Source organism: Silene latifolia, chromosome 5 (genome assembly GCF_048544455.1).
Source record: "Silene latifolia isolate original U9 population chromosome 5, ASM4854445v1, whole genome shotgun sequence".
Classification (NCBI taxonomy): Eukaryota; Viridiplantae; Streptophyta; class Magnoliopsida; order Caryophyllales; family Caryophyllaceae; genus Silene; species Silene latifolia.
Genome location: NC_133530.1, coordinates 29,064,186 through 29,080,685, shown reverse-complemented (window position 1 = coordinate 29,080,685; position 16,500 = coordinate 29,064,186).

The window sequence follows — 16,500 nt, the reverse complement described above, 5'->3', positions numbered from 1 at the left end:
AACAAACAAGACGATGTTTAAAAAATTGGTTCAGCCTCTACTCCGAGGCCTACGTCCAACCGTTATTTTATTGCTTGTTTAGAAATTTACTCAAACAACTAAACCCCTTACAATGAAAATAACTCGCCAACCTACTCCGGTTGCATTTGCTTGAAGCTACTCCGCTTCAAGACTTTCACTTGCTCAAAGTTACTCCGCTTCAAGACTTAAGTTCTATCTCACAGGTTTACAGAGTCTTTGAATCTCAATCGTTCACTTAATGAACATGAAGATCACAATTAAGACCTAAACACGAGAATCATGGAACAAGCTCATATGCCACAGTGCAGCGAACTGATACATGGAGATTTACAGCTCTTTTGAAAAACGATTGAAGACTTTTAAAATAGAAAACAGTTTTGCAAATAAGTTGAAGAAATGGAGCTGATGTTTTGCAAAGTGTTTTAACAATTAATGCTCAGAAAAGTCTTGGGTAATAAATGATGCAAAAGCACCCTATTTATAGTGGATTTGATCATCTAAGTAGTACAACTTAGGTTAATTAAATCCAATATTAAATAGATAGCCTTTGAGTGATGGTAAGTGTTAGGCTATAGGCTTGGAGCACAAGTCATTGATCAAAATAAGAAAACTCTTCCTAAAACACTCAACATGTGACATTTTACCAAAATGACAAAAAAACATTTCTAGCTTTAAAACTTTGACAATTTCAACTTACCATATTAGTAAAAGGTAATTGCACAAATCTAGAGGTTTAATCAATGTGAATTTGTGACTTAAAATTTCAGAAAACTAAACCCCAAAAACTCAACATGTGACAACTTACCACAAATTGAAGAGTGCTTTAGTACTTGACTAAATCAACTTTCCATTTATGTAAAAGTAGATGCACATCTTTAGAGGAGTCAACACGTGAGATTTGCAAATTGATTTTTCAGATTTGTTTTCAAATTAAGATAATTCAAATGTAAAATCTTTGAGAATATGAAATTTGTAAATATTTTGACACTTAAACTTTTCGAATAAAAGTTCCTCCATACGGTAGTATCAGAAACCACAGTGTAGTGCACTGTTGCATGGTTTTGCAGCCACTTGACGTAAATGAGAATGTTACACTTACTCTTATATTTTTCGACTAATGCTAGGATCATATCATTGTCTTGACTTCTTGTTGACTTCATCTTGATCATGTTAAGCCGTCTTTGAGAGTCCATTTGATTGCTTCAATCACTAAGCATTTGTAATCGTTTACAACATTTGACTAAGGCTAAGGGATTTCTTGTCATAACTTCATCTTAATCATTCTTGAACCATCTTTGGAAATTCATTGAGTGCTTCAAATGCTAAACAATATAACTAAGAAGCAAACAATTAAATAACAATGAAACTTGGCATCATCAATCAAGTGTGTTCTAACAAATTCTCCCTTTGATGATGGCAAGTTTTAATAATGTGTGAAGTTCCCCTTTAACCTATGATTAGCCGGTCTTTAAGCATTCAACATAAAACATGATACGTGCATTTTATATAGAATTTTTAGGCTTTTTTATGCACGTATTTCTATGCTATTATCGTAGTTTTATGCTACGAAATGCCCCGAATATGCTACTTTGGTTTGTTTTATCTTATTTGCAGGAATGAACCAGAAAGTAGTGAAATCAAGCCTTTTACCGTCCGTTTAGCATGCATTTGGAGGAAGAGTGAATTTGGAGCGGGAATGTAGCTATTTTGAGATGCGCAAAGAAGAAAGATAGCTAGGCGAGCAAAGGAAAAATTTCAAATTGCTAATGCCTACTTTGGAGAGCCATATCTTGGGTTCTACAACCGATATTCAGGTGATTCCAATTGGGGATGAAAGTTTGTCCTCTTAGCTTTCCAATGCCATCGGAATCACCCTGTTTGACCAAGTAACGAAGAAATGGGAGTCATTTGAAGTTCAGTGCGCAAAGCAGGAAATTGTTGCTGGAAAGTACTCGATCGAGTAGAATTATGTTCGATCGAGTCCTTTTTCTACTCGATCAAGTAGTGGCATTTTAGGATTTACTCGATTGAGTATATTTTCTACTCGATCGAGTGGTTTAAGCTTTAGTTTACTCGATCGAGTGGTTTTAAATCACTCGATCGAGTGGATTCTCCTACGGGCTTGGGCTTTTTAGTTTATTTCCGTCATTAGGTTGAATAATTCCTATTTTCTTATAAATAGGAAGGTATTACGTCATTTGTAACTCTCTATTCTCTTCCCCTCTCGGGATCTCTTATAATTCCATACACTGTTACTCTGCTACATTATTCATCTCTAATTTCCTGGATCCTTTTCTCTCGTAACTTCTTTCCCTTCCTTTTCCTCTTTAATTTATTTAAATGTTTATCATTATTTCCCTTGTTCTTGCTTATTTAATTATGTCTAGCTAAATTCTCCTGCTAGGATTAGGTGATTCAATAGACCGATGTTAATTGCTAATTAGGTTATTAGATCTGTCGTTGTAGTTATGTCTATGTTGTTAATCGTTGCTTTAATCGTATCCTGCTAGTTGATTTGAAGCAATTAGCCTTTTAATATTGGTAAACCTTGACCTGGACCGAAAGGTTGGAAGGGTGAGACTGCAGGTGAACAATAGGATGCTTTAGTGAGGGTGAAAGTTAAGCTAATAGCATTTTAGGGCAAATTGAGACCGAAAGGAGATATTCGTTGCCCCTTAGACCGACACATCGACGATCTGTGACCTTAGGCATGTGATTAACTCGACGTTTATTGATGACCAAATCCTAGTTCCCTTCTCTTCTTGTTAATTTCTCGTATTTATTTCTATCTTGCCTTAGTCTAATTAGTTTAGTTCAAAACAATCAAACCCCCATTTCTGTGACATTCTGACAGACCAAATTAAATAGATAATTAGCAAAGTAGCCTCCCTGTGGAGATCGACTCTACTTACCGCTGACTTCTGTTAGTAGTAACTTAGGTATTTATTTTTGGTACAGAAACGACGTATCAAATTTTGGCGCCGTTGCCGGGGAGGCAACTATTTATTTATTTGTTTAATTCTGTCTGTTTTTAGCCTCAGAGGATTTTTCCCTTGAGGTCGTTCTAATCTTTTTCGTTAGTGCTGTTTTGATAGGCCTACAGATTTATTAGACAGGCTACCGAGGGAGATTATCGAAGGGAAGGCTTAAGTACCTTCGATCCCTTTTGCCAAGATGACATCTGTCTCCCGACTAATCGCTCAGTTTGAAGCCCAATCAAAACCACGCTAGTTGGGAAAGGAAGAAATCTTGGGGATGTGTAATCATCTTTGCACTTCTCCTACGTCACATCCACCCTATCAATGGCCACCGCAACAAGATCCTCCTGATATACAAGAAGAAGAGATTGCGGAGTTGAAATCTTTGTTAGAGATATTTGCCTCCAAAAGGCAAGAGCATGATAGACGGTTTTCGCGCACATCGATGAGCTCGAGTCTATAATAGCCCAGTTAGCAGCTGAGTCTGATAGTTGGCAAACAGAAGAGGTATACTTTACTGAGAGCGGTTTTTCCCATGAAGAACCCGTGTTGCCCAATGCTGAGGATGATCTTTATGACTCAGATGACGAATTTCTATCATATTTCAATAGCATACACGAAGATTTCAGCGCTGTACAGGAAGAATCACTCGATCGAGTAACTTATATTAGTTGATCGAGTGAATTTCCAGAAGAAAGTTCTCGATCGAGTGATATTTCTACTCGATCGAGTGAAAATCAGGAAGGAAATGGTCGATCGAGCAACAATTATACTCGATCGACTGAACTGGCCAGCGAGAGCATTGATTCGTCATGTGGATTTGTTTTGGATGACGATTTTGACGATGATAATGGATACGGTGAATCTCCCCTATTCAAAGCCGAGTCGGATGCACAAGAGGCTGCGATTTATGGGACGATATCCACTGAGGAGGGTGACGAAGAGGCAGCTGAGTTGGTGATTGCTCCGAGCGCGGAAGAGGTAATATCTTCCTTTGTTAATGATTCCGTCAATGAGAGCGACCAACCCGAGGTAGTAAACGATAATTTATTTATTGTTTGTTTAAATAGTAAATTGCCTCGTTTAACTTACGCTGCACATTCTAATGCTTTGCCCCTTCCCAGTAGGTCGAATAATTTAACGATTTTCCGCCGTCCTTATCATTTCAATGTTGTTAAGCTGAAACGGGACCTTATTTTATCGTCTATTGCTCCCGCGCTCCTATATTTTGTGGATAAATTTAGGAGCTCTCATAGGAAATTTGTTAGACTTAAACAGTTTAACATTTTTATTTCCTATATTTTTATTCCACTATGGTGCTACTTATGCTTTTTTGTAGCACATGCGCAGATGTATGATTTAATGCTGCGCGCTTTGAGCTGTTTTGATTATAACTGATTAGAGAGGCTTGAAGAAAAGAAGGTCGAGTGGGACTGATTGAAGCTAGCGCTACCGGGAGGCAACCCGGAGATTTATTTTTCATTTTATTTCATTTCAGTTGTAATAAATGGTTTTCATACCATGGACTATATCAGTATGCTTGCTTTGTTAGTTTTGCGGGCTGTTTTTATTGCGTCTTTTGCAGAAATATACTAAGGATCACTCGATCGAGTACCCTTTGTACTCGATCGAGAGCTTTTGCTGCTGAAATCACTCGATCGAGTACTTATTCTACTCGATCGAGTACCTGCTAAAAAAAAAAAAAAAAAAAAAACAATTTACTCGATCGACCACAATTTTACTCGATCGACCACTATTCCTCTCGATCGAGCTGTTTTGGACGCCCATTGCTTGGATAGCTTCTTGTGACGATGTTTCGGATCTATTAGTGACCTCCCACGTTGCTGGCTGGTTTGGAGAGGTCCCTTATTCGCGCAATCTTGTGAGTTTTCCGCATTTACTCTCTTTCTCTTTTAGTTTGCGTTTCCTTTCCATGTTTTGGTACAATGAGGGCATTGTACGGTTTGATTTGGGGAGGTTATGCATCCATATCTGTGTCTGCATTTTGTTGTTTATTGCATTTCTGTTTCACGTTTAATTTTCAGTTTGCATTGTTGTTTATTCTTATTAAAAATCTCAAAAAAAAAAATTAGAAAATTTCAAAAATTCAAAAAAAAAGTTCACGTTTATTTTTAGCATATAGGTTGAGTCGGAACGGTAGATTTCAGTGATGAAATTGCACTGCATTTGTCTTTTTGCTTATGCCTTGCAATAAACTGTTATCTTTTAGCTTTGTCTTTTGCATATCTACGAGTTAATGTTTAATTTAGCTGAACGAATAGACTTGACCTAAAATTTTGGAAACCTACTTATATATTCTAAGGATTAGAGCCGTATAAATTGGTGTCATTTGTGACCAGTTTCATGTAGGATTGTGAGTAGTTACTCCTTGCATATTATGTATCATCAATTTGCATGTATATGAAATTCAATTGCTTTTTGCCTGCATACATTCGGGTTAGTGGTTGGTGTCACATGCAGGGAGGTGCTTACAATTTCTCTTTCATTTTTACCCGTTTAACTCCACATTAGCCAAATCTGCCTGTTGACCCTTAACTACATCCAAATTTAGCCTGCCCTGTCAAGCTAGTTTAGATTGTTTTTGCGGTATATACTTCATTGTGCCAAATTTGGTTCATATTATATCGATTTGGAGTTGGTGATTTATGAAGAAAAGGAGGTTGATAAAAAAAAAAGAAATGAAGAAAAAAATGAAAAAAGGAATTCGAAAAGAAAAAAAAAACAAGAAGAAACCGAAAAAAAATAGGAAGAGGAAAAAAAAGAGAAATGTTGTTTGAAAAAGATTGGTTTTGCTCCTATGCTTTACTTATATTAATTGAGGAGTAAGTTCAGTTCGGTTTGGTGAGTTTTATGCCAAATGAAGGGCATTGTGCTTATTTCACAATTGAGTTGGAAATGGATGTTGTCACATGGTTCTGTTTAGGTACTAGCTTGATCACCTATACCTCCACATTCCCATAAATGTTTTGCCTTTTCTTATCCATTGTCCCACTTTACCATATTTTTGTAAGCCCTCGGCTGTGACAGGACCTTGTTTGGTTGTAATGTGTGTACGGTAGCTAGAATTGTTTATCATATTAGGTGCATGCATGTTTATGTGGGTCGTAGTCTAGGTGAGCGACTATTTTTCTTTCTCTCTTATACATATATGCCTACCCTTTGCTTCATGAGAGAAGAGTGACCCGTGAGAGTCCGATTTTAAAGGTCTTGCAAGGTCGACGGTTCAGCTTTATTATAAACATCTTACAACTTGTTTGCATTTGATTTGCTTTATAAAGAGTTAGTTTGCTTGCATTAAATCGGTTTAAGTGGGCATTTGTAGCTAGCTCTGAGTTATCTTTTTCCGTTCCATTAGTTTGCATTTAGTTTACTCGAGGACGACTAAAGGTTTGGTTTGGGGAGATTTGATACGTGCATTTTATATAGTCTTTTTAGGCTTTTTTATGCACGTATTTCTATGCTATTATCGTAGTTTTATGCTACGAAATGCCCCGAATATGCTACTTTGGTTTGTTTTGTCTTATTTGCAGGAATGAACCAGAAAGTAGTGAAATCAAGCCGTTTACCGTCCGTTTAGTATGCATTTGGAGGAAGAGTGAATTTGGAGCGGGAATGTAGCTATTTTGAGATGCGCAAAGAAGAAAGATAGCTAGGCGAGCAAAGGAAGAACTTCAAATTGCTAGTGCCTACTTTGGAGAGCCATATCTCGAGTTCTACAACTGATATTCAGGTTATTTTAATTGGAAATGAAAGTTTGTCCTCTTAGCTTTCCAATGCCACCGGAATCACCCTGTTTGACCAAGTAACGAAGAAATGGCAGCCGTTTGAAGTTCAGTGCGCAAAGCAGGAAATTGTTGCTGGAAAGTACTCGATCGAGTAGAATTATGTTCGATCGAGTCCTTTTTCTACTCGATCGAGTAGTGGCATTTTAGGATTTACTCGATCAAGTAGATTTTCTACTCGATCGAGTGGTTTAAGCTTTAGTTTACTCGATCGAGTGGTTTTAAATCACTCGATCGAGTGGATTCTCCTACGGGCTTGGGCTTTTTAGTTTATTTCCGTCATTAGGTTGAATAATTCCTATTTTCTTATAAATAGGAAGGTATTACGTCATTTGTAACTCTCTCTTCTCTTCCCCTCTCGGGATCTCTTATAATTCCATACACATTTTACTCTGCTACATTATTCATCTCTAATTTTGGATCCTTTTCTCACTTGTAACTTCTTTCCCTTCCTTTTCCTCTTTAATTTATTTAAATGTTTATCATTCTTTCCCTTGTTCTTGCTTATTTAATTATGTCTAGCTAAATTCTCCTGCTAGGATTAGGTGATTCAATAGACCGATGTTAATTGCTAATTAGGTTATTAGATCATCGTTGTAGTTATGTCTATGTTGTTAATCACTTGCTTTAATCGTATTCGCTAGTTGATTGAAGCAATTAGCCTTTTAATTTAGGTAAACCTTGACCTGGACCGAAAGGTTGGAAGGGGTGAGACCGCAGTGAACAATAGGATGCTTTAGTGAGGGCGAAAGTTAAGCTAATAGCATTTTAGGGCGAATTGAGACCGAAAGGAGATATTCGTTGCCCTTTAGACCGACACATCGATCCGATCTGTGACCTTAGCTGTGATTAATCGCGTTTATTGATGACCAAATCTTAGTTCCCTTCTCTTCTTGTTAATTTCTCGTATTTATTTCTATCTTGCCTTAGTCTAATTAGTTTAGTTCAAAACAATCAAACCCCCATTTCTGTGACATTCTGACAGACCGAATTAAACAGATAATTAGCAAAATAGCCTCTCTGTGGAGATCGACCCTACTTACCGCTGACTTCTGTTAGTATTAATTTAGGTATTTATTTTTGGTACAGAAACGACGTATCAAAACATACAAAACATGATCAAGGCATGAAAGAGTCAATATACTTAGTCTAAGTAGAACATCTAACCAAGGTCGCAAGACATATTACGGTGAACGCAAGCCTAAGAGTTAAGGGGTCACACATAAGACATAATTAAACTACTTCCCCCTCTTGACATCATCAAGGAAGGGCAAAACATAGTGACAAACACAGTTTGACATAGTTTAACAACAAACAAGGCAAGGTTCAACAAATAAAATAAGTACGGTTTGCAAAAGAATTTGTAAAACATTAAGCCAAAATGGGTTATGTTGATGGATAACAGGGATAGAAATGGGGTTAAGCAAGGCATCATCAATTTTCTTGGAGCTTTCCCCCTCAAATTTTGCATAAGTTCCAAAAATTCTTCATTTCAAGTTCGAATTTTCTCACTAACCAATTGAGTAATGGCTACAAAATCTTACCCAAGTTTCAAGGATTAGGAAAAGAGTTGGTGATTAATGATTGCGGATTAGGTACCAGATGCAACATTCACCTTGACAGTGGCATAAATCTCCTTCTTCCATTTTTTTTTTTTTGAATTTGAATCTTTGAACTTGAACCCCCCCTTTTTTTGGAAAACGCTTGGTGACAATGAGCTTATCATGTTAGTTTTCTTCCAAGTCATCATTAAGGATTTCAAAGATTTTCTCATTTGTAGCATGTGGTAAGGGCAATGGGTCAAGACTATTATTAAACATACCATCTTCATTCAAATTACCAACATCTTCATAAATTTCATATTCATTTTCAACCCCAATATTCTGGTCATCTTCCTCAATTAGAGTTGTGGTTTTCTTTCGTGTCACAGTGACAGATGTTGTGGCATCAGCTTTGGGAGAAGAAATAACCTTGGATTTCTTAGAGGAAATGGGTAATTCGACATATGAGCTTCCCAACATTTCATTTGTGGCAGCGGATTTAATGTGAGAAGTCATTTGTTTCTTTGAAATTTCTCTTTTCTTTGGGTCATAAGAATCTTGAAGATTTTGAAATCTCGGTCGTATGAGGGTTTTGGAGGCATTTTTGAAGTGTTGATTCGGACGATTTTAGTGACATGAGAGAGGTGGAGAGGTTTGATTTTTGAATGTGGGTTGAGTGGCTCAATGCAATAACAATTCAAATGCAAGCATAATTATTCATATTTTTCGAACCATATTTTTGCATGAAGTAAACTAATTAACAATTAGGGTAATCACATGTATGTCCTCATCTTTAGTCAATCATTGAGGAAAATAAAATAATATGAATCACATATCACCCAATAAACCAATTTCCAACCGAAGTTTTACGAATTGTTCTCTTTCAAACGGTTTTGTAAAAATGTCCGCTAATTGATTTTCCGTTCTACAAAAACTAAGACAAATATTCCTTTTTACAACTTGATCATGTAAATATCATGTCTTATGTCGATATGTTAAGTTTTAGAATGTTGTATTGGATTCTTTGAGGTGTGAATTGCACTAGTGTTATCACAAAATATAGAAGTTGTGTCGAAGATAATACCATAGTTATGCAATTGTTGTCTTACCCAAAGAATCTGTGCGCCACAGAGTACTGCACCGTTGTATACATTTTCAGCCGTGTATAGTGCAACAACTTCTTGCTTCTTGAAGGCCCATGAAATGAGGCAAGGACCCAAGAAAGTGTCAATACTCAATGTGTTCTTTGTATTCACCGTGCTACCCGCAAAAACCTACAAGATCAAGATCGAAATGAGATGGATATCAAATATATAGGTTTATGTTCTAATCAAGTACTCAAAAATCCTTTTGACGGCTTTGAAATGTGATTTCGTAGGACTTGATTGGATGCGGGCACACAAGCATACACTTAATTGTATGTCGGGTCGACTAGCGGTTAAATAAAGTAATGAACCAATCATACCTTGATACATGATTTCACTAACACTCTTTCCATTTTCGTCTTTGTCATGATTGATGTTAGAAATCATTGGTGTAGCAAGAGGTTTAACATTAGTCGACCCAAACTTACTTAGCATTTCCTTCAAACACTTTTGTTGATGAATCATTGTACCTTTCTCACTTTCTTTGATTTGAAGACCAAGGAAAAATCCAAGTTCTCTCATCATGGTCATCAAAATCAGAAGTTATTAGATCCAAAAAAGTATTTAAAAAGGACGCCATTTGTTGTACAAAAAATAATGTCATTGACATATACTTGCACAAGCAACAGTTCCTCGCGCCGTGACTTGATAAACAATGTCTTATCAACCAAACCACGTAAACAATATTTTCCAACAGAAACTTTGAAAGTCTATCATATCAGGTCTTAGGAGCCTGTTTTAAACCATAAAGTGCTTTATCAAATTTTAAAACGTGGTTATGGAACTCATTGTTTATAAAGATCGGTGGTTGTTCGACAAAAACTTCTTCTTCAAGATATCCATTTAGGAAAGCAGTTTTTACATTCATTTGAAAAAATTTTGTCAACATGAGATGCAAAAGCTATAAGCATACGTATGGCTTCAAGCCTAACTACCGGTGCAAAGGTTTTATCATAATCGAATCCCTCTTATTGGTTAAAACTTTGCACCACTAGTTTAGCTTTGTTCCTTACGATTTCGCTAAAATCATCAAGCTTATTGCAAAAGACCAATGTTGTACCAATTACAGTACATTGGCCTAGGGGTAAGATGTCATACCTCATTCCTTTCGAATTGATTTAATTCTTCTTTCATGGTTGTCACCCGGATATAAACAAAAGAGTGCTACTGTGACATTGACAAGTTCAATTTGAGAGAGGAAAGCATTGAAGGCACAAAAGTTTTGGAGTGAGGATTTGGTTTTCATTCCAAAATTTAGATTACTGGTTACATTTGAGAGAGGGTGAGCTTTGGTGTTTCCATTTTTCCTTTTTGGAATAAGTGGGTTGGAGGAATCGGTTTGTTCTTGTGTAACAGTCGAGGTGACTGTTGCATGGAGATTATTTGAAGGGGATGATTGTGATTCGTTCATTATTTGGTTGGGTTGTTCTTCACCATCCACATTCCCCCTGGATGAGCTAGCATCTTCTTGTGTTGGAGGACGATTAGTTCCCCCTGAATTTTGGATATCATCCTCAGGCAACAATGGCTCCAACTGTTACTCAGCCTCTTTCACCACTTGATCCATATCTTAACAAATCATCCCAATCTCGAAATCATCATCCTAATATTCTTCAACTTGTTCATTAGACACAAAAAGGACTAGATTCATCAAATATGAAATGAATGCTTTCTTCCATTTTAATGGTTCTTTTATTATGCACTTTATAGGCCATGTTATGATCCGAATATCCAATAAAAACGACCTCGTCACTATGAACATTGAACTTATCCAAGTTGTCTTTCCCAATTTTTGAATAAAGTATTTGCAGCCAAAACATCTTAAGAGGGAATATTGGGATTTCTTCTTTTCAACAAATCGTAGGGAGTTTTATTAAGAATTTTACGTATCATAACATGGTTATAAATTAAGCATAAAAGTGTTGATGGCTAAAAAATAACTTCTTGGCAACTTACTACTTAGAAGCATGGTCCTAACCATATTCTCAAGATACGGTTCATACGTTTAACAAACTCATTTTATTGAGGTGTTTTACGTTGGAAAAGTTATGACTAACACCATGTTCATAACAATGGGTTTTAAATGATGAATTCTTAAACTTCGTTCCATGGTCGGGTAAAAAAAATCAAATTTATTTTACACGCTTTTCAACCAAATAAGAAATTCATCAAATGTTCCATCTTTAAAGATCAAGTAAGTAGCCAAACATATCATAAAATTTCATCAACACACATGCACAAGAACCGACTTCTACCTCTACTTTTAATATACATTGCTCCACACAAGTCTATACAAAAGAGTTTTAGAGGTTTTAGAAGTACAAGAAAAATAATTTTTGGATTTAAGGAGCATCTTACTTGTTTTACTCTAGCACAATCATCATACATCTCTTTAAAATTGAATTTTAATGTTAGGAATGTCATCAATAAGGTCAAGCTTTCTAAGGGTGTTCAATGTTGTAACATTTACATGATCTAATTGTTTATGCCAAAGCCACGAGTCATTCTTTAAGACACACATACAAAACATGATTGGACCGGATAATGAACAAAAATTAGTCAAGTAAACATCATTAGCATGTTTTCCTTCAAGAACAAGTTCCCTTGTTTTGGCATCAAGAATTCTACATTCACTAACAAGAAATTCAACAACATTATCATGATCACACAAAAAAGAGACACTAAGAAGATTGTGCTTCAAACCTTTGACAAGCAACACTTTGTCGACACGTTGTGACGATGACTTACCAACTTTTCAATACCAACAACTTCACCTCTTTTGTTACGGTCAATCGTCATGGCGCCAACTTTGTAGGCTTCTAGTGAGAGAGATTGGCTTTCACTTCCGTCCACAATCAAAGTACCAATTGTTGCTGCCTCTCACTAATGCCTTTAACAAATCAAACATTTAGTTTAGGAACCCAAATTAATTGCTTGACAACCTTAATGTTTCTTTCAATGCCATTTATTCTTTTTGTACAACCATTAAATACATGACCAATCTTGCCACAATAATTGCAAATAACATATTCAGAAAGTCTAACATGTTTTCTTCTTTGGAAATATGTTTTGCTTGGTTCTTGGTTTCGAATGCAACAGTGCACGTTACTGTTGCATTTGAAACCGAGTCCAACATTCTTTTCACTTTGTTGCGACTGACTTGTAAAAGACTTTAAAACAGTTTGACTTCCTTCTTTTTCTTTGTAAAACTCCTTTGCATCATTTAACTCTTTGTTTAAAATCTCAATTTTGGCAAAATAGTCAAGATTTAATGTTTGCACATTTTCAAAGGCACTCTTAGCATGACTTGTTTAATTGTGTAACATTTTTGCTAATTTTTCAAGTTCTTTAAGACGACTTTTACAAAAGGTAAGGTCAATTAAAAGTGATTCCCGTTCTTGTGTTAACATAGAAACATGTTTGGTTAAAGACTCGTTTTCCTTTTCAACATCATATGTCACAGTGGGTGTCTCTGTGACATTCAGCAGTTTGACCTCATTTACAAGAATCTGATTTTGCCTTTTCAATTTCTTTACTTCTTTCTCAAGACAAGGTGAAATGTTATTTTGTTCACGCTCATTTAGACACTCTCTTAGACCAACATTTTCCTCGGCTATGTTTTCAATTTCAATTTGCATAGCTTCAAGTTTATTGTTTTGAACACGACATTTATCAATGAATTTATCTAAGAGTAAACATACTTTATTTTTGGAGAAGGATCGAACCTTTGTCTTGAGATGATTTACCTCATCTTCAGAGTTAGAATCAGAATCATCGGGATGAGCCATAAGACATTTGAATGTTTCTCTTTTTGAAGACCTAAGGGCATCATTATTAAGACGAGTAGTAAGACACAACTTGGCATCCAATTCTTCCTCAAGGATCTCGTCCTCATCGGAATCAGACATTCCCCAAACAGCGCACATTACTTTATTCTTATGTTCCTTCTTAACCAAGTCACATTTTTCTTTAGATTTAATGTTACCCCACTTTGGACATTCATTCATTTGGTGACCTTTTTCGTCACATTTAATGCAATCAACAATGGAAGTAGATCTCTTCTTTGAAAAATGTTTCTTACTAGAATTGTTGTTAAACCTCTTAGGATTATGACCATTAACAATATCCGCAATATTTCTAGTGAACATTGCAAACTCATTGTCTCCATCATCTTCCTCATTAATTGAGGTTGCTTTGAAAGCAAGCCCTCTTACTTTAGAGCTTTCACCAAAACGTTTCATGAGAGTTAACTCATGAGCCATAAGTGAGCCCATTAGTTCATTGAGGGTTAAAGTGGATAAGTTTTTAGCCTCATCAATAGCCGTAACCTTCGGTTGCCATGTTTCTGTTAAACTTTGAAGGATTTTACGGACTATATCCTCGGATTCAAAATTTCTACCAAGACTCTTAAGGTCATTAACAATACTAGAAAAGCGAGAGAAAAGACTATTAATTGACTCGTCTTTCATCATATTGAACATCTCATATTGTGTCATGAGAAGGTCAATACGATGTTTTTTCACTTGAGACGTCCCCTCATAAGCAAGGCTTAAGGTGTCCCAAATTTCTTTGGCCGAGGTACATCCGGAAATCCGGTTTACTTCTTGCTCACCAATGCCATATTGAAGAATGGACATGGCTTTTGAGTTTTTCTCGACCTTTCTATAATCAGCCTCGACATACTTATCCTCACTTTTTGGGGTACTAGTACCATTAGCACTAGTAACCGTGATAGCAAGGGGCCCTTTTTGGATTATCAACCAACACTCATAATCCGTACTCTTAACATAGTGTTCCATGCGATTTTTCCACCATGAATAGTTATCCCCAATGAAGATAGGATGCTTAGTATGTTTCCCGTCCATGACTATAGGATCAACTCTTTGGTAATTAACCAATATCAAGAGCACAAGGCTCTGATACCAATTGAAGAGTCAAGGACGAGAACACCTAAGAGGGGGAGGGGGTGAATTAGGTGTCCAATTAAAATTTTTAAGCTTGAATTAAGCTTCTTTGAAATCTAGGACAATAGGCTAAACTGATATGGACAATACTTTAAATGATAGAGGTATTTATACTTAGAACCATTTGAGTTAAAAGTATATACACACGAATTCAGCTCAGTATATGTCACAGTAAAGTCGACTGTTGCACAGACCAGAAAAGTATGAATGAAAGAGTATTTTTTCTTCAACTTAACAATGAAGATATTAAGTGAATACTTTTTTAAGTTGAATACTCTTAGCAATAAAAATCTTAAGTGAATCCCTTTTAAGTTGAAAACTTGAGATACTTAATCGTTTTAAGTTCACAAGATTGAATCAATCAGCAGGTCTGAGACACAGTATTGAACACTGTGACACAGACAGATTGCGAGATAAACGATATATAAATAAGGTGAACAAACAAGACGATGTTTAAAAAATTGGTTCAGCCTCTACTCCGAGGCCTACGTCCAACCGTTATTTTATTGCTTGTTTAGAAATTTACTCAAACAATTAAACCGCTTACAATGAAAATAACTCGCCAACCTACTCCGGTTGCATTTGCTTGAAGCTACTCCGCTTCAAGACTTTCACTTGCTCAAAGCTACTCCGCTTCAAGACTTAAGTTCTATCTCACAGGTTTACAGAGTCTTTGAATCTCAATCGTTCACTTAATGAACATGCAGATCACAATTAAGACCTAAACACGAGAATCATGGAACAAGCTCATATGCCACAGTGCAGCGAACTGATACATGGAGATTTACAGCTCTTTTGACAAACGATTGAAGACTTTTAAAATAGAAAACAGTTTTGCAAATAAGTTGAAGAACAAGAGCTGATGTTTTGCAAATTGTTTTAACAATTAATGCTCAGAAAAGTCTTGGGTAATAAATGATGCAAAAGCACCCTATTTATAGTGGATTTGATCATCTAAGTAGTACAACTTAGGTTAATTAAATCCAATATTAAATAGATAGCCTTTGAGTGACGGTAAGTGTTAGGCTATAGGCTTGGAGCACAAGTCATTGATCAAAATCAGAAAACTCTTCCCAAAACACTCAACATGTGACATTTTACCAAAATGGCAAAAAGCATTTCTAGCTTTAAAACTTTGACAATTTTAACTTACCATTTTAGTAAAAGGTAATTGCACAAATCTAGAGGTTTAATCAATGTGAATTTGTGACTTAAAATTTCATAAAACTAAACCCCAAACACTCAACATGTGACAACTTACCACAAATGGAAGAGTGCTTTAGTACTTGACTAAATCAACTTTCCATTTATGTAAAAGTAGATGCACATCTTTAGAGGAGTCAACATGTGAGATTTGCAAATTGATTTTTCAGATTTGTTTTCAAATTAAGATAATTCAAATGTAAAATCTTTGAGAATATGAAATTTGTAAAGATTTTGACACTTAAACTTTTCGAATAAAAGTTCCTCCATACGGTAGTATCAGAAACCACAGTGCAGTGCACTGTTGCGTGGTTTTGCAGCCACTTGACGTAAATGAGAATGTTACACTTACTCTTATATTTTTCGACTAATGCTAGGATCATATCATTGTCTTGACTTCTTGTTGACTTCATCTTGATCATGTTAAGCCGTCTTTGAGAGTCCATTTGATTGCTTCAATCACTAAGCATTTGTAATCGTTTACAACATTTGATTAAGGCTAAGGAATTTCTTGTCATAACTTCATCTTAATCATTCTTGAACCATCTTTGGAAATTCATTGAGTGCTTCAAATGCTAAACAATATAACTAAGAAGCAAACAATTAAATAACAATGAAACTTGGCATCATCAATCAAGTGTGTTCTAACATACTCCTTTTTGTAAAATTTATTCCAAATTAATTATTCCTTTTCTAAATTAATTTGATAAGCTAAAATGATGGACTACCATTATTCCCCTAGTCTTTTAACTATTTGTCCATCAAAATGACATTGTACCCATTTTTCCCAAATAAAGGGGTAGAGTAGTAGTTTTACATTTATCTCTTAAACTTTCCCAAAATAG